The sequence below is a fragment of the Triticum aestivum genome, chromosome 4A (assembly GCF_018294505.1).
Source record: "Triticum aestivum cultivar Chinese Spring chromosome 4A, IWGSC CS RefSeq v2.1, whole genome shotgun sequence".
Taxonomy (NCBI): domain Eukaryota; kingdom Viridiplantae; phylum Streptophyta; class Magnoliopsida; order Poales; family Poaceae; genus Triticum; species Triticum aestivum.
The window spans coordinates 665,245,408-665,268,245 of record NC_057803.1 but is presented as its reverse complement, the minus strand read 5'-3'; the positions used below and the strand labels follow the sequence as shown (position 1 = coordinate 665,268,245).

The window sequence follows — 22,838 nt, the reverse complement described above, 5'->3', positions numbered from 1 at the left end:
GCCGGCGACTTCTCCACGTACTTGAAGGCAAATTACCCCAAGCTGGTAAGGCGATGCTGGAAGTAAATATCCTTCACTTTTTGTTCGGGCAAAGAAATGATTATTGTACATCACACTCACGCGGCAGGCTAGTTCAAGGATAAGGGATGCGAGTTATTTACCCAAAACCACCACATTATGGGTTAGGGTAACAGATCGGTACCACATTTGAGGCACGACACAAAAAACCACCAGAATTGCACCTAATACGTAACGCGGAGCACTGATGCTCGAATTTGGCCATGAAAACAGCGGATCTGACCGGTTGGGCCCACATGTCGGGCCGATGTGGCATGCCTACATGGCCTCTCGGCCTCTCTCTTATTCCTCTCTCTCTCCCTCCAAGCCTTCTTCTTCCCCACAGACCGCAACCACAGCCATCCATACTCGTGCCGCCGTCGGAGCCTTAGCCCGACGAGCCATCACCGGCGAGCCTCCCTGCCGCTCAGCTACCTGCCATCCGTTCTCCAGCCGCACTTCCAGCTACCTGTCATCCGTCTCGCCCGGATCCGACGAGGATCCGCCCCGCCACCATCGTTCTCGTCCCCCGCCACTGCGCCGAGCGCCGGAGCACGATGACCGGGTTGAAAGGCGCGCGGTCGCCCCCTCCCCCACTTCCGACAGAGGCGGCCGCGGCAGACGCATCCGCGGCACGACGACTGCGGCGGAGGCGCACATCGTTGGCGTGGTGCACGCGCGGGCGGCGGAGGTAAGCGGAGGCCGGTGGGGTCCGCCTCATCTCCTTCAGGAACCCGCCGTCGCAGTCTGGGTAGGCGAGGTCGACCCCGTGCGATCAGGAGGTGATTTTGGCGCGGGTGCACGGGGCGAAGGGGTAGCCGTGCTGCTGTTGGCCGCCGTGCTGCTGTTGGCCACCGGCCTGCACGTGCACATGGTGCGAGGAGGAGGAGCACTACAAGAAATATGTCAACTAGTGACCTTCTGTCAGTGACCCTGGAAGAATTGGTCATAGATCTATGACCATTTCAGACCAATTGGTCAAAAGATGTTCGAGGGGCTCCAAACCCTAAACCATTGAGACCACTTTGGTCAGAAAGGTCGTAATTTCCTTACACGAAAAGGTCATAAAGCATACAGCGCTAGTCCGCTTCCTTATTTCTAGTTGTTAACGACCAATATAGATGGTCATAGCCTTGTAAATTGTGGTGGGTTGCTATGACTAGGCGCCACCTCATCAGTTTTGCCTATGTGTCATGTCCATGTGGCGGTTTTTGCCCTAGGTTGTGAAGCAACCTATATTTCTGTCATTCCCAAAATTCCCAAAAAAATCTCATAAATTCTTTGGGTCATATCTTCGTCAAATATGTAAAAACCTTCCTTGCCTAGTTCAAAAATAATTCAAAAATATTCATTTTCCTATTCTGTTCAAAACAACAGTTTGTGAAGGAAGTACCACTTTGGCATGTCCAAATGGTATCCATTTTCTACAGTGCTTTTCTATGCCCAAATAACCATCCTCCACATAATGCCAGCTCAATCCATTCATTATTTTGAGCCGAGCTTCAACATTCGTATTTATGTCCAGTGTGGTAGTTTACAAAGCAAGTACCACATAGGCTCCTCCTTTTGAGCTGAAAATTTGTGAAGACGGTCTTCTTAGTAACTGATCATCCTCAGCCAAAACTCACGCCCATTAGCCATGTGTATTTCCCGTACCGCAAATCAAACACTTGGCTGCTTATTCATGTTTGAGCGTCGATCGGTCTCCTCGTGAGAATCTTATGTTGTGATTTTCTTCCTAGAACCTACATGGAAAGTGCCCAACCCAGTAGACATACCTAGGCCGCCCAGAACACATGGCAACGCCACGGTCACGCGGTGACCACGCGACGGGCATGCGAGTTTACGCGCTCTAGAGTTGGGGCCCTCGGCCACCGTCCAAACCTCAACGTATCGCCACCAAACCATTTATTTATGATTAAATAGGTACTTATGTAACTAGAAATGATTTTTGGAAAAAATAAATAGCAAACTATGAGGCAGCTGCAGTTCAAATTTGACTTGCTTCCAACTGAATCGGCGGAAATTTGTCTTTTTCACGAGAGGTGGATCAAAACTTTTTGCACCCAACCATTTTGTCAATTGTGCATTAAATATGTCCTAGTATTTTAGAAAATTGATTAGGTCCAATTTTGCAACAATTATTTGGGAGGTCCTTCACAAAAAAACCTCCTTTTGGGCACTCGGAAAATGAAAAATGAATTTTCCGTGCAAAGAAAATGAAAACTTCCTTAGGCAACATTGTTTGGAATTCCAAGATGTACCCTTGTGCACAATATGAGATCATTTGAACAAACTATGCCATGAATGTGGCCATAAGATTGATCATTTGGCTTGAAAGCCATGAATCTTCAGAGATGATAGCTCATTTCTGAGAACACTTTTTTAAAATAACTGTCGTATTACAAGTTTATTATTTTTCCTGGGAACTTGGCCACATATAATGACACAATGCGAAGGTTTCCCAATTTTTAGATTTTTTTTGAATTTTTTATGCCCGTTTGAAAATGCGGTCAAAACGGCGGGAATGACCGTTCCTAGCTAGTGGTTGAATCTTGGAATTCTTTTGGTGTTTCTCTTATTACATAGGTACTTATGTAACTAGAAATGATTTTTGGAAAAAATAAATAGCAAACTATGAGGCAGCTGCAGTTCAAATTTGACCCGCTTCCAGCTGAATCGGCGGAAATTTGTCTTTTTCACGAGAGGTGGGTCAAAACTTTTTGCACCCAACCATTTTGTCAATTGTGCATTAAATATGTCCTAGTATTTTAGAAAATTGATTAGGTCCAATTTTGCAACAATTATTTGGGAGGTCCTTCACAAAAAACCTCCTTTTGGGCACTCGGAAAATGAAAAATGAATTTTCTGTGCAAAGAAAATGAAAACTTCCTTAGGCAACATTGTTTGGAATTCCAAGATGTACCCTTGTGCACAATATGAGATCATCTGAACAAACTATGCCATGAATGTGGCCATAAGATTGATCATTTGGCTTGAAAGCCATGAATCTTCATAGATGATAGCTCATTTATGAGAGTACTTTTTTAAAATAATTACCGTATTATAAGTTTATTATTTTTTCTGGAAACTTGGTCACATATAATGACACAATGTGAAGGTTTTGCAATTTTTTGATTTTTTTTGAATTTTTTATGCATGTTTCAAAATGCGGTCATAACGGTGGGCTTGACCGTTCCTAGCTAGTGGTTGAATCTTGGAAATTTTTTTTTGTTTCTACGATTAAATAGATACTTATTTACCTAGAAATGATTTTTGGAAAAAATAAAGAGCAAACTACAAGGCAGCTACAGTTCAAATTTGACCCGTTTCCAACTGAATCGACGGCAATTTGTCTTTTTCACCAGAGGTGGATCAAAACTTTTTTCACCAAACCATTTAGTCAATTGTGCATTATATATGGTCTAGTATTTTATAAAATTGATTTGGTCCATTTTTGCAACAATTATTTGGTAGTTCCTTCACAAAAAAACCTCCTTTTGGGCACTCGGAAAATGAAAAATGAATTTTCCGTGCAAAGAAAATGATAACTTCCTTAGGCAACATTCTTTGGAATTCCAAGATGCTCCCTTGTGCACAATATGAGATCATTTGAACAAACTATGCCATGAATGTGGCCATAAGATTGATCATTTGGCTTGAAAGCCATGAATCTTCACGCATGATAGCTCGTTTTTGAGAACATTTTTTTAAAATAATTGCCGTATTACAAGTTTACTATTTTTCCTGAAAACTTGGCCACATAAGATGACACAATGTGAAGGTTTTCTAACTTTTTGATTTTTTTTTGAATTTTTTATGCCCATTTCAAAATACGGTCAAAATGGCGGGCTTGACCGTTCCTTGCTAGTGGTTGAATCTTGGAATTGTTTTGGTGTTTCTATGATTAAATAGATACTTATTTACCTAGAAATAATTTTTGAAAAAATAAAGAGCAAACTAGAAGGCAGCTACAGTTCAAATTTGACCCGTTTCCAACTGAATTGACGGCAATTTGTCTTTTTCACCACAGGTGGATCAAAACTTTTTTCACCCAACCATTTTGTCAATTGTGCATTATATATGGCCTAGTATTTTATAAAATTGATTTGTCCATTTTTGCAACAATTATTTGGTAGTTCCTTCACAAAAAAACCTCCTTTGGGGCACTCGGAAAATGAAAAATGAATTTTCTGTGCAAAGAAAATGAAAACTTCCTTAGGCAACATTCTTTGGAATTCCAAGATGCACCCTTGTGCACAATATGAGGAAGCAGAATCTTGTTCTTGCAATGACTTAAGCTCTCCTTTGGCCGAGCTAGCTTGGTGGGACGCGGCTCTTATGCAAGCGGTGCTGCGAGCAGGGAGGACGGCGAAGTAATGGCTCACTAAACAGGGGCTCTGCGTAGCCGTCAACTCGAGCAGCCACGAGGGCAAAGTGTGATGATGGCTCCTGTGCACACCGGCAGTGGATTCAAAGCAGCCCCCTCTCCGCTGTCCATCTCCTTGCGAACAGCGTACCGTGTGGATTTTTTAAACAGAGTAGCTCGAGAGTAGTACGACCCAACCATGGAGTTACGTAGTGCCAAAAAGCGAGGGCCACTGCAGCTGCGGGCGCACGTGATCCATCCTGGCCGGATCGAATTTAGCTCCCTCCTGGCACTAATCCACACATGCACCGCTCGACATAAAAAAAGAAGCAGCTGGGCTATAACTCGCTATTATTATAGAAGTATCATTTATAAAATGGGGTGGAAATTTATGAGCCGAGACCCATCAAAGCAACCAACGGGAGCACAAGCAAAGCAGCCATGACTATGACTGGGGGCGAGTTGTCTATACGTCTATCCACAATGTACCCGGTGGCAATTCAAAAATAGCCACACTGTTCCCACGCCCCGCACACATCACTCGCGTTGAGCGTCGCTGATCAAATCATGATCGAGTCCGTCCTGGATGACCAAAGGAAAAGTAGAGCATGACGCACGGGGCGCTAGGAATCTGTCTTTTTTCTCTATCTGAGATAACTCATTAACCTTGGCAAAACATGCCCCCTCATTAGGGTGAGAACATTGTTTTAGAGATATTCTTCTACATATTCGTTGAACTGATAAAATAAAATAATAAAGTAATAAAATAAAATAAAATAATTAAAAAGGTTTTACACGCATAATAAAATAAAAAGGTTTCACCTTTCCCCACAGGTGAATGACGAGACGTCGTGGTTATAACTGGCTTGAAAAAATGGTTTCTTCACTTTCGACTCTAAATTACACCCATTCCAAAAAATTGGTTTCTTCATCAATAATTGACATACGAGAGAAAACTCACCAGATTTCCCAATCGTGCTTGTTTTCTGCAAACCCATGGGTTTTATGGATTCCGAAATGGACGAAAACATGTTTTGAAACATGATGAACAGAAGGAACTGATCCTAGGATCGAATCACTCAAACCCTTGCAGCCGACTCAATTACCGAAGTTTGTTCTTTTCATTGATCATGATACGAGAAAAAACCATGGAGTTATATCCCTCGGGTTTTTTCACGTGAAGTACTACGCATGACAAGTTTCCCAAATCGGTAGACAAACTTCGTCGAATATTTTCGGTGGACGAAAACAATTATATGAATGAGTTAGAGTTTTTCAAGTTTTCCAAATCGGTAGATCAACTTTGGATAAAGTTTTCGGTGGACGAAAAAAATTATATGAATGAGTTAGAGTTTTTCAAGTTTTCCAAATCGGTAGATCAACTTTGAATAAAGTTTCGGTGGACGAAAACAACTATATGAATGAGTTAGAGTTTTTCAAGTTTTCCAAATCGGTAGATCAACTTTGAATAAAGTTTTTGGTGGACGAGAACAATTATAAGTTTTTTTTGGTGGATGATAACAATTATATGAATGAGTTAGAGTTTGACAAGTTTTCCAAATCGGCAGATCAACTTTGTCAAATGTTTTCGGTGGGCCATGTTTTTTTTCTAAATGGGGGAACCAGCGGATCATGCTTATTGATAAAAGATGAAGCATGTTCTTTTTCCATGGAACAGCAAAAGTCAATCAAAGATGAAGCAGATTTGCATACAGTCATAAACCGGAGATATGGCCAAGCAAACTAGTTTGATAGATTTAATCATACAAGATAGCAGCAGACGATGAAATACTAGCACCAGATGATGAAACTGATTGCTAAGTTGGTTTCTTCTCTTTCGACTATAAATTACACCCATTTCAAAAAATTCCAATCCCCCTTCTTCACAAACATTTTCCCACCCATTATCATGGAGAGCAGCTAAAACGTTCAAAACAATTAAACCCATGGCAACGCTCATGGGGTAGCAGATGATTTAAAATATAAAAGAAAATGTTAAAATAATGCCACCTCATACGCTTCGCGTGGGACCGTTGTTCTTTTATCCATAGGACTGAAACAAGTGGCAATGCAAAGGATGGCAAAACCAACCTGGGTCCTGACTTTGTCTTCCTCGGAAAGGGGAGTTTGACATGGTTTCTTGAGAGCCCACCTCAAGTCAGCGGTTGTCACGTACAAAGGGACATCTTCTAAATCTAGCACGGTCCTAATCTTATGAACTTGGGCTACAATGGGTCCACCATATCTGTTGTCTACCTCAATATCACCCCCGACAGACGTGCCTAAGATGTTGTGGATGTCAATCTCGTTGAAAGTGACATAGACACCATCCTCTATCTTAAGAGCAGAGCGCTCGACATCAGTGTTCAGCAACAAGTCCCATGAGAATTCACGGTCCATGTGTGTGAAGTTGTCTACGTTTAGCATCCCTCCGAGCCCGATATCCACTATGGCTGCTCTCTGGTCGAGCGTAAACTGATCTACTACTTCATACACATCTTTTGGAGCGAAATAACTATCAACATGGATCTTGCTACCCTTGGATCTCTTCCTGGACTCATAGACCCGGGCCCATGACCTACTCCTATGCGGATATCTTCTAGCGTACGCATCTGGATCGTCGGACATCTAACGAATGAACAAGCAAGGAACCATGAAGAAACAATAGCACGAAACAAAAGAGCAAGAACAACCATATCAGTAAGCAACCCAAGGCAGAGCGATGAACGAGTGGAGGGAATGGAATGGATGCTCACCTCGTCGTCGGTCGCCGCTCCCAGCCCAAGGAACTGGTCGAGGTCACCGGTACCAGTTCAAGAGGAAGCAGAATCTTGTTCTTGCAATGACTGAAGCTCTCCTTCGGCCGAGCTAGCTTGGCGAGACGCGGCTCTTATGCAAGCGGTGCTGCGAGCAAGGAGGACGGCGAAGTAATGGCTGACTAAACAGGGGATCTGCGTAGCCGTCAACTCGAGCAGCCATGAGGGCAAAGTGTGATGATGGCTCCTGTGCACACCGGCAGTGGATTTTTTTTGTGTTTCTATGATTAAATAGATACTTATTTACCTAGAAATAATTTTTGGAAAAAATAAAGAGCAAACTACAAGGCAGCTACAGTTCAAATTTGACCCGTTTCCAACCGAATCGACGGCAATTTATCTTTTTCACCAGAGGTGGATCAAAACTTTTTTCACCAAACCATTTAGTCAATTGTGCATTATATATGGTCTAGTATTTTATAAAATTGATTTGGTCCATTTTTGCAACAATTATTTGGTAGTTCCTTCAAAAAAACCTCCTTTTGGGCACTCGGAAAATGAAAAATGAATTTTCCGTGCAAAGAAAATGATAACTTCCTTAGGCAACATTCTTTGGAATTTCAAGATGCTCCCTTGTGCACAATATGAGATCATTTGAACAAACTATGCCATGAATGTGGCCATAAGATTGATCATTTGGCTTGAAAGCCATGAATCTTCACGCATGATAGCTTGTTTTTGAGAACATTTTTTTAAAATAATTGCCGTATTACAAGTTTACTATTTTTCCTGAAAACTTGGCCACATAAGATGACACAATGTGAAGGTTTTCTAATTTTTTGATTTTTTTTTGAATTTTTTATGCCCATTTCAAAATACGGTCAAAATGGCGGGCTTGACCGTTCCTTGCTAGTGGTTGAATCTTGGAATTGTTTTGGTGTTTCTATGATTAAATAGATACTTATTTACCTAGAAATAATTTTTGGAAAAAATAAAGAGCAAACTAGAAGGCAGCTACAGTTCAAATTTGACCCGTTTCCAACTGAATCGACGGCAATTTGTCTTTTTCACCACAGGTGGATCAAAACTTTTTTCACCCAACCATTTTGTCAATTGTGCATTATATATGGCCTGGTATTTTATAAAATTGATTTGTCCATTTTTGCAACAATTATTTGGTAGTTCCTTCACAAAAAAAACCTCCTTTGGGGCACTCGGAAAATGAAAAATGAATTTTCTGTGCAAAGAAAATGAAAACTTCCTTAGGCAACATTCTTTGGAATTCCAAGATGCACCCTTGTGCACAATATGAGATCATTTGAACAAACTATGCCATGAATGTGGCCATAAGATTGATCATTTGGCTTGAAAGCCATGAATCTTCACGCATGATAGCTCGTTTCTGAGAACACTTTTTTGAAATAATTGCCGTATTACAAATTTATTATTTTTCCTGGAAACTTGGCCACATAAGATGACACAATGCGAAGGTTTCCCAATTTTTTGATTTTTTTTGAATTTTTTATGCCCGTTTCAAAATGCGGTCAAAACGGCGGGAATGACCGTTCCTAGCTAGTGGTTGAATCTTGGAATTTTTTTGGTATTTCTCTGATTAAATAGATACTTATGTACCTATAAATGATTTTTGGAAAAAATAAATAGCAAACTATGAGGCAGCTGCAGTTCAAATTTGACCCGCTTCCAACTGAATCGGCGTAAATTTGTCTTTTTCACGAGAGGTGAATCAAAACTTTTTACACCCAACCATTTGGTCAATTGTGGATTAAATATGGCCTAGTATTTTAGAAAAATAATTTGGTCCAATTTTGCAACAAATATTTGGTAGGTCCTTTACAAAAAAACTCCTTTTGGGCACTAGGAAAATGGAAAATGGTTCTTTTTCGCAAAGAAAATAAAAAATCCTTTGTCGATACTGTTTACCAATCCAAGATGTAAACTTTTGTGGAGTATGATATCACTTGAACAAATATTTGATAGGTCTTTTACAAAAAAAAAACTCATTTTGAGTACCTTAAAAATGGAAAATGATTTTTCCATGACCTATTTAAAAGGTCACAAAGTCTTCGAATTGTTTTTTACGTTCTTATTGGTCCATACGCATATCACGCGGATCATACATCAGACACCGTCGGATGCTCCCGGATCCAACGGCGGACCTCATCCCCTCACCCTCTCACCCACGTAGCCCTCTCACCCCCTCACCCACGCAGCCCCCACGCCCCCACTCCCCACCGTTCCAACCCTTCTCTCCCGCACCTGTACCCGCTTGGCCAACCCTAGCCGCCGCCGCCGCCCCCACGCCATGGTCGTCGACGGCGAGGAGCCCGAATCCCCACGCCTCCCTGTCCTCAAGTGGGTCATGTCCCCCGCCATGGCCACAGCGGGCCTTCCGGATCCGCGCCATCGATGAGCTAGATCCGCGCCTCCTCGCGCCGCCGACGTCTGCCCGATCCAGATCGACACCACCACCCTCTCATCCTCATGCGCCAAGCGCTGCCACCACCATCAGATCGCGGAGCATCGCATCTGATGGCGTCGCCGGGGCGGCCAGCCTCCGTCTCCGGCCCCTTCGCCCTCGCCCCGGACCTCGCCCGCTGCTCCTTCGACCACACGCTCCGCCGAGAGGTCAGCTCCTTCTCCATCCATCCATCCATCTGCGCCAGATCCGTGCCTTGTGTCTGCTGCTGTGTTGATGCTTGCTTAGGAGTAGTAGGTCCCAGGACTGCGCCGCGTATCGCGCGCGCGCAGCGGCCGCTGGGTCTGCCCGCGGCCCTCTGCGGCCTGCCTCGTCCTGATTTGCCGCGACGACAGCGGGCATGTGCATGTCCTCTGCTGCGCCTTGTGCTGGATTGGGAGCTTCCCTGCCATTTCTAGGTGTATGAGGTTGAAATATGGTACCAGTAGTAGATTGCACCACTCTGCTGACACATCTGGGCCAAGGATTCAGCTCGATACGGGGATTCCATGGTTCATTTCCGCCTACTAGCGAGATCTCTGTGTCATTAGTTGGGGGCTCATGGCTCCTGCTGTTAACTAACTGCTTGCAGCAAAACTCGGGAGAATTGTTCTAGCTGCGGGTGTCTCCTGCTTCTGTCAAACTAACTATGTTGCTTTCTAGGAGTAGTATCTTTATTTCCGATCTCATGTAGTAAATGCATTAAACAGTGGATTATGTTTGCCTTGAACTGTGAAAGTTTCATGTTTTTAGTTTCGAGTTTCCTCTAGTTAGATTTTTCTTTCCTACATCTGCATCTACTAGAACTGGACTAATGCTTTGGCAACATTTTGTCCATATCAAAGGTAAATGATTTTTTATTTGGGATTAAAAGTGTTACCATGGGTACTCCCTCTAGTTGTAACTGCAAGTAGCACCTCATCTACTTAGTCACACACTAATTAGCTACTAAGATATCATACTTGCATATTATTTTTGGTTCTCTTAACGTGATTGGCCAATTGTTAATCTACGTACAATTATAACTCTATAACTGATAGTACTGCAAGAGGTCAAGTTGTGATAAGGTTTAAAACAGGCAACGGCTATTTAACTGGCTTGATGTGATTGCTTGATCCATGTTTTAAGGTTGTCAGTTCTTGCTAGCTGCCTCTTTTTATGGTCATGTTAAGGCACCCCAGGGCATTTTAAGAAAAGCTTGATGATGTAAATATTTTAGTAGTGCTAGTCAATCAAGCTAAATAGCTTACCTTACACCCAGTTTTCCTTTCAGTAACTGTAACCCGTTAGCTTTTGTAATGTTCTTCAGTGCATAACTCATGATGGAACCTACTTTGGTGCAGGTTCAGAAATGTGTACAAGTTCTGCAGGATAAGCAAGAGCTTGCTGAAACTCAGAACGAGCTAGCTAAACTTCAGATTGTATATGAAGATCCTGCACAAAAGAGTGAAGGTACTGCCCCATCAGTTTTCATGGCCAGGGAAAATGATGGCAGTTTCCCAGGTGCAAAACACGAGCTTGTCATTGTCCTGCTACACCAAGTAAATGTTGCGCAGTCTCCTGCTATGCAATTCCAAAGTTGCAATGGGCTTATTCTAAAGTCTCCTCGCCTCCGCCTCTTCCGTTCGCAGTCTAGCCAGAGATCGCCCGCTGGACATCGCCCGAAGTCCCCGGACCTCGCCCGCTGCTCCTTCGACCACACGCTCCGCTGAGTGGTCAGCTCCTTCTCCATCCATCCATCCATCTGCGCCAGATCCGTGCCTGCTGTATGCTACTGTGTTGCTCCTTGATTACAAGTAGTAGGCCCCGGGACTGCACCGCGTATCGCGCGCACGCAGCGGCCGCTGGGTCTGGCCGCCGCCCTCTGCGGCCTGCCTCGTCCTGATTTGCCGCGACGACGGCGGGCATGTGCATGTCCTCTGATGCGCCTTGTGCTGGATTGGGAGCTTCCCTGCCATTTCTAGGTGTAGGAGGTTGAAATATGCTACTCTAGATTGCACCGCTCTACTGACCCATCTGTGCCTTCCGCTTCTGTCTTTTGTCAAACTATTCATAAACTTGTTATATTTCATTTGACACGCATAGTCCGGTCAAACTATTCATAAAGTAGGACTGTAGCTTCAGGTTTGTATATAAAACATCTATGTCCAGTTTGATGATGTGTGCTGTTTGTTTCTTATGGCAGCTGTGGATACTGTGGCTAAACATTGAACTTGAGCTCCTTAACACGGAACACGGCCAACATTGGATCCAAGTATGGGAAGCAGATCAGGAAAGGCGTCGTCTCATTCTTTGCGATTTTTTCTATTGTGTGCCTTGAAAAGCATGGTTGCAACCATTCCTAAATTTTTGTTCCTGTTCGATTTGGATTTGGATGCAGCAGGTGCTCTGCTCTTGCACATGTCTAGTGGCGTCTCCGGCGCAGCGGTGCTTCTTGAGGTGACTGGCATGACGGCGGCTTTGTATGGCGGTGACCACAAGCTCTCCGGTGAGCGGCTCCCTCTCCTACCTCTAGTTCCCTTTTCTACTCCTATAGCATTGCTCTGTTGGTTTAGAACACTAGCAATAGGAGTAGTAAAAGCTTACTGATGTAGGAGTAGTGAAAGCTTCATGGTTGATCCTGATTGCTAAACATGGGAGATGTGTCTTCTTTTGCATATCAATTGAAGAGGATTTTGTTGTCATGTGTTTGTGTTGGAATATACTGTTCAGTCAATCTGTATAGGTCCTAACGGCATCTTTTGCTAAGGAATATACTGTTATTATATAGTCAATCTATGTTTTCTCTCCTGTGATGTTAATTATTAGTTTCACCTGCCCTTATGTTTACCACCTTCCTGTTTTCCCGTGGTTTCCGGGCGGCCGTTGTTCTGAACTTGCTGTTTGTTGGTTGGTTATTGTCAGGGGCGAGTTCCGCGTGGAGTTCAAGCAGAAGAACCCCAAGAACAAGTCGGTGGCCACCGTAAGTCCCTTCCAACAAAAATCCCACTCCTGAGCATTTTTCCATATGGTTTAATATGCAGACAACAAGAGAGCTAGTGATGCTATGTTAAAATTAATGTGCACTTGTCAATTCTAGCTTATATTTGTGTCTTGCGATCCTGTTCTAATTAATGTGTATACTACAAGCCCTTGTTTTCCTGTCTAAATGCATGCACAAAAGTTTAGTTATCTTCTGAAAAATTGTTCATGCATTTTTCAGTTTCTCAAATACAAAATAGCTTGCTCCTTTCAGTTCATACATTTTGTTCATAACCATTTTGTTTTATAACATGCAGATGATTGCCTTCATTCATGTTTTGACGTGAGCTCTAGGACGAAGTTGGAAGAAGCAAGGCATGCAGGCCTTCATGCATGCTCTCTTATCCCTCCTGCTCCTAGGGAGATGCAGGACGTTGTTGTAATGTTGCCCTTGGAATTTGGATGTACTGCTGATTTTGCTGAGAATTTGATGTATATGTCCTTGCTAATTGTTATTCAAATGCTGGGAGTTATGTACATATTCTTAGAATAATATTGTTTACCTGAAATGCATTTCTGTACTGGAAAATATATTGGCATTGAATCTGGTTTGTGGAATGGATACCTGACTTGTGGGACCCATTTATGAAAATAATTTGAGCAATTTTGAAATTCCTGTCAAGTGGGCCCAATGTGTGAGATGATGACAAGTGGCACCCATTTGATTGGTGGGACAAGCTATAAAATATAATGGCCCAAACAAAGATCAAAAGAAAACATGCTGTTAAAAGGGCCATGCAAAGAAATCAAAGGCTGAATTGTTGGGCCAGGCCCATGTAGCTACTAAAATCACAGGAAAAAAATAAAGTAAAAAGGCCGAATTAATGGGCTAGGCCCATGTAGAAAACTGAATTAGACCGGGCTGAATCTTGTGCCACATCAGCTTGCCATGCTGGATGCCTACGTGGCCTGGGGAGGTTGCTAGTGACCAAAACGCCACAGTAGGAATATTTTGGTCGCTATAGTCAGTTAACGACCCTCAGCTTTTGACCTTCTGTTTTTGATCAAAAAAAGGTCGCAAATGAAAAACAATGACCTTTCAGTGACCAATAGTCAAGGTCACAAGTTGACATATTTCTTGTAGTGGAGGAGTGCGAGTGCGCCGTCTCCCGGTCGACAAGCGCGCAGGCGGAGGAACTCGTCGACGGAGCAGGGCAGCCAAAGCGGGCCGGCCGAGCCGTAGCCATACGTGTCCCGGGCCGCCTCCAGCAGCCGCTGGAAGAGCGGGTGGTAGAGGTAGGCGATGGGGATGACGAACCGCCGGAACCCGTCGCCCTGCTGCTCCGCCTGGCGCGCGTCGTGGAGGGCATGTCCGACTGCAGCGGCAAGTCTGTGGCGTCCTCTCTGCCCGAGCCCACTGTCGTCCTCTCTGCAGCGCCACCCGAGCTTCTCCTCGCCGCAACTGCCTCGGCCTGCTCCCCGGTGCGCCGCCCACACGGCCTTGCCTGGTCGTTGCGCCGCTCATGACACGCCCATAGCGTGTTTGCTGAAATGCCCATGAGAAATAAAAAGAGAAGATGAAAAAGGATAAAGAGTCATTGACAGGTGGGACCCTTTTGCCACCTCAGCAAATTATCCACATAGGCACGCCATGTCAGCCCGACAGTTGGGGCCAACTTGTCGGTTTTGCTGTCTTCGCAAGTAAATCGGACAATCAATGCTCCGCGTTACGCTTTAGGCGCAATTCTGGTGATTTTTTGTGCCCTGCCTCAAATGTGATACCGATGTTACCCTAACCCATAATGTGGTGGTTTTGGGTAAATAACTCCAGGGATGCTGATGAAGAGGCATAACGCCACCACATTTAGGATCGCAAACAGTCTTAAGGCTGATTTGTTTGCTGAGAACACCGCGTTTCTGAACACACTTGTCAGCGAGCTTGGCGAGGGATGCATATGTTGTAGCCTACGTACACTAGCATGCATCATTACCAACCCACCCAATCCCGAGTCTCCACGCTGCACCAACATTTACAGGCACAAGTTGGATATGTCGGAGTCCGATGGTACGTCCATATTTATGTTTATGCCATCGGACAGAGTTTTTCACCGGAGTAACGGCTATGACTTGGTCCAGGGGAGAGCTCGTCTGGGAAAATGTTCAACTCATCTAGTTCATCAGCGCCCAAAAAATGAAAGCAGTAGCACAAGGTACGTCCCTCGTTTTCTAAAATCTGTTTTTTCTGCATATGTTTCCTCCACGCGGTCAGCTCACATATATTCTATCTTTTTGTAAATTTTCGTTCCATAGACCAGGAGACCACCAGCGGCGAACGTGCAGGTTTTCTCACGCCAGCACCATCCAAGAGCCTGGTTATCTCCCAATCGCCAGCAGACGAACAGAAGGGGTGGTGGGACGGCCTTGCAGGTTTGATTATGATGCTGGACGGCGAGACCACGCACACCGCCGGCACAGTGGTTTTTGGCCAGGCATCGCGTGGCATCCCGCCCAAGCAAAAAGCGATGCATGCAGCGTATGCCACGCCGCACTGGATTGACAGCCGAGATCGTCCAACCGTCTTGGTGTCTGTGTGGAAAGCGGCTGACTTGTTTTTGAAAACGGTTTCGCCGGAAGAGCTTGGAAGGTACATGCAATCACGCGCACTAGTGGCTCATACACGTTTGTTGTGATAGCTAACACTTATTAACACAGGGCAATTATAACTCATGCCACGCCAAGGTTCATCTTGATCACTCCGAACCCACTGCTTACCCAGATTGTGAAGGCAGACCATCTCGACCACGAGGTATGCGCGCTGATTTTCCGTCGCCAAAAGACCAAATCAATGGCGCGATCCTTTACCCTGATAATGCACCTCGATGGTGTAAATTTATGGAGCCAGATTTTTCGGTGAGTTTTTTATTTAATAGAAAGTTGCTCACATGCCCTCCATTTTTTTTCTCTCAAGTCGCTTTTGTCGTTCATCTCAGACTGCTGCACTAGCTGGAGAAGAAACTTGGACTCTGTTGTCCGTATGCGCGTAGCTTGTAGGGCCCCACGTGTCATTCAACATCGCGGACTGCACCATGGTGAGCGACAGAAGGACCGCACGCCTTTGCTCTGTTTTGGCACCATTTTTGTCCAGGCGTCTCATGTTTTTTTTTTCATGTAGTTTTACCTGCCGACAATTTTCGATTTCGGATGGTGCTTGTACGCTTGGGACATGCAGAGGAAGATAATCAACATCTTTGATCCATCGTACGGCAATTGCACCACACCACGGCGCAAGGATCTACTTGGAGCCGTCGCTGACAAGCTGCACGTTGCATTTTTTACCCTAATTTACAAGTTGTTCAGCAATTGGAAAGTTGACTCAATCAGGTGGGAGAAAGTGTTCCACGTCACATCACCAACCACAGTGCACCAGTGAGTTACATAAGTATTGTTTTCTCCTGGCATTGTTGATTAACCTCTGTACTGCTCCCAACCCTTAACCACACACTTTTCCAGGACCGACACAGGCGTGTGGATCTCTCGTGTGTCCAAACACTTCGACGGGAGGAATGTGATGGCGGATATGTCAGAGGTAATCAAGTTTTGCGCACTTTTTTGCAATGCCTCCCTTCATCCATGCGATTATCGTTGTACATGCATTAACTAGTTGACGCGTCTTCTTGATCACACAGGGCGCCATCATCGCGGAGCGCCAGGAGATTCTCGCAGAACTCGTTCAAATGAAGGACAACCTGGCAGCCCTCCCGACGAACATCAATGACATAGTGAATACATGGGCCATGGAGTAGCGCCGCCCAGTCTGAATCAGTTGTTCTAATGTTAAAAATAAATCAGATGTGCTGTTGGAAGTATCTACCGTAACATGATGTATCAGTGGAACGATCAATTCTCTCTGTGTATTGATTCATCCACACCGAGTACAATATATACACATGTTGGAGTAGTTACAAGGAGCCCGATGGAAGTAGCACGCAGGCCAGGGCATGCTCTATGATCCTATAATCTAGGAGTACAAGTACACATTCATACACAGGTACAATACACGTTAACACCCCCCGCAGCTGGAACTCCGTGTGGAAGGATGTTGATGCTGGTTCCGAACTCGTGGAAGACCTGTGAAGGCAGCCCCTTGGTGAACAGGTCCGCGAATTGTGAGCTGGAGGGGACGTGGAGAACACGAATGTCACCGAGAGCCACACGGTCGCGGACAAAATGAAGATCGATCTCGATGTGTTTGGTCCTTTGGTGTTGTATGGGGTTAGAGGCAATGTAGGAGGCCGACACATTGTCACAATAGACGATGGTGGCATGAGACGGTGGGTGACGAAGCTCATGCAAGATTTGGCGTAACCAGCAGGACTCGGCAACGCAATTTGCGACTCCACGGTATTCGGCCTCGGCACTAGACCTAGAGACAGTGGCTTGCCACTTAGAGGACCAGGACAACAAGTTATGTCCGAGAAAGACACAGAACCCAGAGGTTGACTTGCGCGTGTCCGGACAGCCGGCCCAATCGGCGTCGGTATAAGCCACAAGGTCGAGGGAGGAGGATTTGTACAGTTGCAAGCCATAGTGGGTAGTGCCACGGAGATATCTCAGGATGCGTTTGATGAGTTGCATGTGAGAATCGCGAGGGGCATGCATGAAGAGACACACTTGTTGTACCGCATAGGAGAGATCGGGCCGAGTGAGTGTTAGGTATTGAAGTGCTCCGGCAAGGCTGCGGTACTGGGTGGGGTTGTCAAGGAGACGACCATCATGGGCAGACAGCTTGGATTGTGTGTCGATGGGAGTGGAGACTGGCTTGCAGTTGAGCATCTTGGCACGTTCAAAGACCTCGAGTGCATATTGTTATTGACACAAGAACAAGCCGTGGGTGTTGGGGGTGACGTTGATGCCAAGAAAGTGATGGAGCTCACCGAGATCGGACATAGAAAACTCGTGTTTGAGAGAGGAGACGATGTAGTGGAGAGTATGTGGTGTACTAGCGGTTAGGATAATATCATCGACATACACGAGAAGGTAGGCAAGAGAGGCTCCACGATGTAGAATGAAGAGCGAAGAGTCGCTTTTGGAGGCGGTGAAGCCAAGTGACAAGAGAAAAGAATGGAAACGGTGAAACCATGTGCGGGGGGCTTGCTTCAAGCCATAGAGTAATTTTCGAAGAAGGCACACATGGTCCGGCCGGTCGGGATCCACGAAGCCGGACGGTTGAGCACAGTACACTATTTCCTTGAGATCGCCATGGAGGAACGCATTCTTCACGTCAAGTTGGTGAATTGGCCAGGAGCTGGTCGTGGCAATGCTGAGCACGGCGCGAATGTTGGCCGGCTTGACGACCGAACTAAATGTCTCGTCGTAGTCGACGCCCTCCCGTTGGGTAAAACCTCGCACAACCCAACGTGCCTTGTACCTCGCTAATGTGTCGTCCGGATGGAACTTGTGGCGATAGATCCACTTGCCTGTCACCACATTAACACCTGCAGGTCTGGGAACCAAAGACCAAGTAGAATTCTTAAGTAAAGCATCATGTTCATCTAGCATTGCACGTTGCCAATGTGGGTCTTTGAGAGTAGAACGGTAATTTGGAGGGATGGGTGAGATGGGGGAGGAGTCGGTAGTGGCGAGGAAAAGGCGTTTTGGTTGGCAAAATCCGGATTTGGAGCGTGTTTTCATTTTATGTGAGTTGTGGGGAGGCTGAACAAGTTGGGCGCGAGGTGGGAGACGTGGCTGCACGGGAGTGGCGGGCGCGGAATCAGAGGTGGATGGCGTGGGGTCAGTGGCAGGGCTGGCAGGCGCAGGATCCAAGGAGGATCCGCGGGCAGGAGAATCGGGCGGCCGATCCAAGGAAGCGGACGCGGCAGGCGAGGCTGGTGCGAGGCCCGAGGAAGCGTGTGGTCATGGTGGTGGGGTAGAGCCAGGTTCGGGGGACCGGGGCGAGCCAGAGGGGGAGCGGCACGTGGATGGGGTTGTTGGACTGGGTGGGGGACGGCGATGCGGGATTGGGCTGCATGGGGGCGTCCCATCCGGGGGATTGCGTGGGCCTCGGTCCGAGGTAGGTGGGCAGGTGGGACGGATCTGGGGCGGATCTGGGGCGGATCTGGCAGCGATTGGAGGGCAGGTGGGACGAGATTGTCTGCGAAGGGGCTGGACTGGGGCGTTGGTGTGGGCGGTGCATACGGAAAAATTGTCTCGTCAAAAGTGACTTGACGGGAGCCGATTACGCGGCGTTGGGTTAGGTCGTAGCAGCGATACCCCTTGTGTTCAAGGGGATAGCCAAGAAATATGCAGCGGGTGGAGCGTGGGGCTAGCTTATGGGGAGAAGTGGCGTAGAGGTTGGGGTAACCGGTAACAGAGACACCCAAACACTCGTATGATAACTGATCATACGTGGGGTGAATGGCATGAAGCATAAAGTATGGTGTGTGATCGTGAATTGCACGAGAGGGGCGACGGTTGAGGAGATATGTGGCCGTGTGCAAAGCTTCTGCCCAAAAAGTAGGGGCGAGGTTGGCTTGGACGAGGAGAGTGCGTATGATATCATTTGTAGTGCGAAGAAGACGTTCTGCCTTGCCATTTTGTGGTGAGGTGTGAGGGCACGAGAAGCGATAGAAAATGCCGTTAATGGTCGAGTCAGTGGCTTGAATAGGGAGGTGTTTGCCATTGCCAACAACAATACTAGAGAAACGAGGCTTTAAAGAAGAATTTGAGAGGTCGAGGTTACCAGGGTTGCTGAAGATGAAGGGAGAAGAAGTGCCAGCGGCGGTGCCGGCGCCGGTGGACGAGCTGGAGAGAGTCCCCGGCGAGGTGGCCGAGCTGGTGGCCGGAGCAGTGGCGGGGGAGGACGAGTGCTCGGCCATGGGAGGGCGCACCTGGAGTCTGATACCAAGTGGAACGATCAATTCTCTCTGTGTATTGATTCATCCACACCGAGTACAATATACACACACGCTGGAGTAGTTACAAGGAGCCCGATGAAAGTGGCACGCAGGCCAGGGCATATGCTCTATGATCCTATAATCTAGGAGTACAAGTACACATACATACACAGGTACAATACACGTTAACAGTGTCCAGTTTAATATCAGTCAAAGTCGGGCTCATTTGGTCAGCCGCCCATGTTCTGACTACCGTGCAACGCCATCACGCTAGCCCCGTGGCTACCGGCTAGCCAGTCACGTATGGAACAGTGCAGCAGATCGCGTCAGTACTTCCAGCACTGTAGACCAAACCGCGTGCACGATCTTGACATTTCATCGAGTTGACATTTCCCAACGGTTTAGTTTTCCACTGGATGAATCATTATGCGCAACTAGTACAAATGCAAAATAACCAATCGGAAGTTGGGAGCACCAAAATTCGTTTGAAAAAAAAAAACATGGAGAAATTCCAGTCCGACATATCAGTCATCAAAAAAGAAAAGCTGTCAAAAATAACCGGATGTATCACATAAGAGGGACAAGTTTTCAAACAAGAGGCAGAAGTTTTCAAACAAAGAGGGAACAGTGTGTGATTGAGGTTGACAAGTTTTTCAAATCAGTTCAACTGGGAATAAGTAGTCTTACGTTCGGGGACGCCAAATTGCTTGTTCCATTTCACGTTTAGCGAAGGGTGGAACTATCGCATTGTAGCTCACATTATTTGTAGCGAGTCCCAAAATGTTTGGTTTTTCCATCAAACATTTTAGCAAAAACAACCATGGATGAAACTCATCGGAATTCCGTTGTTTTGAACTTTCAGGTACTCTCCATGAATAGAACCACCCAAACCATTGCAGCCGACTCGATTACCGAAGTTTGTTATTTTCCATCGAACACGATACCAGGAAATCACAATGGAGTTGTCTCCTCAGGTTTTTTCACGTGAAGTACTACACATTACAAGTTTTCCGATAATAAAAAAAAAATTCAACGAGTCAAATAAGGTCCCCAACTATGCGCACAATGACAAAAAGTTTGTTGCACATAACACGGGATGCCATAATCGAAAACAATTCAATGAGTCAAATAGTTAAGGTCCCCAACTATGCGCACAATGGATTATCATTTTCCGTGGGCGGAGGAATAATGTTGTATTATGTATATCTTTTCTATTTTTATTTAGATTGAAAGAGGAGAAACCATTTTTGTTTTAACGTATAGTGATGGGTGGAACTACTACACATTAGCACGATCGAGATAGCCATTGAAGCTGACTTTGTTGGTCACGAGCCACAAAATAATTGGTTTCTTCAACAATAATTGACATAGGAGAGAAAACTCACCGGTTTTTCCAATCGTGCTTGTTTTCTGCAAACTCATGGGTTTTATGGATTTCGAAATGGACGAAAACATGTTTTCAAACATGATGAACAGAAGGAAATATTCGTAGGATCGAATCATCGAATTTAGCTCCCTCCTGGCATTAATCCACACATGCACCGCTCGACATAAAAAAAAGAAGCAGCTGGGCTATAACTCGCTGTTATTACAGCAGTATCATTTATAAAGTGGGGTGGAACTTTATGAGCCGAGACCCATCGAAGCAACCAACGGGAGCACAAGCAAAGCAGCCATGACTATGACTGGGGGCGAGTTGTCTATACGTCTATCCACAATGTACCCGATGGCAATTCAAAAATAGCCGCACTATTCCAACGCCCCACCCACATCACTCGCGTTGAGCGTCGCTGATCAAATCATGATCGAGTCCGTCCTGGATGACCAAAGGAAAAGCAGAGCACGACGCATGGGGCGCTAGGAATTTGTCTTTTTTCTCTATCTGAGATAACTCAATTCCCTTGGCAAAACATGCCCCCTCATTTGGGTGAGAACATTGTTTTAGAGATATTCTTCAACATATCCGTTGAACTGATAAAATAAAATAATAAAATAATAAAATAAAATAAAATAATTAAAAGGGTTTTACACTTATAATAAAATAAAAGGGTTTCACCTTTCCCCACAGGTGAATGACGAGACGTCGTGGTTATAACTGGCTTGAAAAAATGGTTTCTTCACTTTCGACTCTAAATTACACCCATTCCAAAAAATTGGTTTCTTCATCAATAATTGACATAGGAGAGAAAACTCAACAGATTTCCCAGTCGTGCTTGTTTTCGGCAAACCCATGGGTTTTATGGATTCCGAAATGGACGAAAACATGTTTTGAAACATGATGAACAGAAGGAACTAATCCTAGGATCGAATCACTCAAACCCTTGCAGCCGACTCAATTACCGAAGTTGGTTCTTTTCATTGATCATGGTACGAGAAAAAAACCATGGAGTTATATCCCTCGGGTTTTTTCACGTGAAGTACTACACATAACAAGTTTCCCAAATCGGTAGACCAACTTCGTCTAATGTTTTCGGTGGACGAAAATAATTATATGAATGAGTTAGAGTTTTTTAAGTTTTCCAAATCGGTAGATCAACTTTGAATAAAGTTTTCGGTGCACGAAAACAATTATATGAATGAGTTAGAGTTTTTCAAGTTTTCCAAATCGGTAGATCAACTTTGAATAAAGTTTTCGGTGGACGAGAACAATTATAAGTTTTTTTTGCTGGATGATAACAATTATACGAATGAGTTAGAGTTTGACAAGTTTTCCAAATCGGCAGATCAACTTTGTCAAATGTTTTCGGTGGGCCATGTTTTTTTTCTAAAGGGGGAAACCAGCGGATCATGCTTATTGATAAAAGATGAAGCATGTTCTTTTTCCATGGAACAGCAAAAGTCAATCAAAGATGAAGCAGATTTGCATACAGTCATAAACCGGAGATATGGCCAAGCAAACTAGTTTGATAGATTTAATCATACAAGATAGTAGTAGACGATGAAATACTAGCACCAGATGATGAAACTGATTGCTAAGTTGGTTTCTTCTCTTTCGACTATAAATTACACCCATTTCAAAAAATTCCAATCCCCCTTCTTTAGAAACATTTTCCCACCCATTATCATGGAGAGCAGCTAAAACGTTCAAAACATTTAAACCCATGGCAACGCTCATGGGGTAGCAGCTGATTTAAAATATGACAGAAAATGTTAAAATGGGATGGGAAATTCTCGTTAATTCGTTTAAAATAATGCATATCTCATACGCTTCGCGTGGGACCGTTGTTCTTTTATCCCTAGGACTGAAACAAGTGGCAATGCAAAGCATGGCAAAACCAACCTGGGTCCTGACTTTGTCTTCCTCGGAAAGGGGAGTTTGACATGGT

At 45.1% G+C, this 22,838-nt stretch overlaps 1 pseudogene; it reads right to left on the bottom strand.

The window, feature by feature from the left end:
- Positions 1-832: 832 nt before the first annotated feature.
- LOC123084231 (uncharacterized) lies at positions 833-14,272 on the bottom strand (annotated as a pseudogene).
- Positions 14,273-22,838: the final 8,566 nt, after the last annotated feature.